We start from the raw sequence: 1,328 nt of genomic DNA, 5'->3' as shown, positions 1-1,328 counted from the left end.
GGGCTCCTCGCGCGCCCTTCGCACCTCCGGGCACCTACAGGGCGCGCTGTCCTTGGCCGCGTCGCCCACGCCGGAGGGAAACTCCGCGGAACCGGGGGCGAACCTCGTTCCCCGTGTTCCGTGACTCCGATGCCGCACACGCAGAACGCAGCACAATGCCACGCTCAATGGCGCTACAAGAGGAGTTGGGTGGCGCACTGTGTTTGCGGCAGGAGTCAGCGGCAGCTCGGCCATGTGTTCGCGCAGGCAGCAGTGCGTGGCGGCGACACACACTGTCATCCCGGGCAGAATTGAACCCCAAACACCCTCTGTGATTGCTGCTCAGATCCTTTGTTGCGTCCCAAACAAGCTCCTCTGGTCTTTGGCTGAGGATTTGGTTATCCCTGCACCCTTAACTTGTAGCCATAATAAGACCAGGGAAGACTTTTCAGTAAAGGATTTCTCCAAGTAGAGTGGATCCCCCTCTCCTTATCCCCAGAATTCAGGTACACGAGGTTTTTCCTCAAATTGCTATTGTACTTCTGTTCACATTTTCCCCTAATGTCACATTCAGAGAGAAAGACAACAGCAGTATACCGACTCCTTTTTAAGTGGAGGCATGGAAATTGTTGGCAGGATTCTGCTAACATTCCTATCATTGTTTTTGAGGATGGCATGTTGGATTCCAAAGGTCTCTTCGTGGGCACCTATTACAAACCTATCATAGAGATACAACAGGAGCAGCCTAAATAACACACTCCACCTGCCTTTTTTGCCTGTCTGCAGAGGAAGAAAAATAAAGTTTGAGTGTCAAGAAACACACACCTCTGATTATACACCATTTGTGTCTTTGCTTGTACTTGTGGATTCTGGGTGGTTTCCTTCCTTATCTGGACTTGCCATTAGCTTTGTCACTTTAAGTGTTTGAAAAATCTGTAACTCCCACTTACATGTTATTTACACTGAGATAACCAAAACAAAATAGAATCAGAAGTGATTTGCAACTAGTTGAGCCAAGCGATAGAGGGATTTCACAGTGGAAATCCACAGGCTGATTATCACACTGCTAATCTGAGACGCCTGACTATAAGAGGCAGGTACCAGAGGCCTCCTGAGTTCTTCTAAAGGAGCATTGCCCCCATCCTGCAAGGCTAACTTTCACTCCCATCATTTTCTTTTTCCTCCCTCTTTTCTTTCCTTCCTTCCGTCCTTGGCTTGAGAGCTCATCCACATTACCAAAAATGTCACATTTACATTTTTTTCCTAGTTAAAGTTCAGTTGTAAAGAATGACTCCTGGCCCCAAATATTTGATGAAGAGGCAGCCTGGATTTTGAATTGTAAGCAGGGA

This window comes from Fukomys damarensis, unplaced genomic scaffold (genome assembly GCF_012274545.1).
Source record: "Fukomys damarensis isolate Sample0158 unplaced genomic scaffold, DMR_v1.0_HiC HiC_scaffold_16, whole genome shotgun sequence".
NCBI classification, from domain to species: domain Eukaryota; kingdom Metazoa; phylum Chordata; class Mammalia; order Rodentia; family Bathyergidae; genus Fukomys; species Fukomys damarensis.
Note: the sequence above shows the minus strand (reverse complement) of the source record.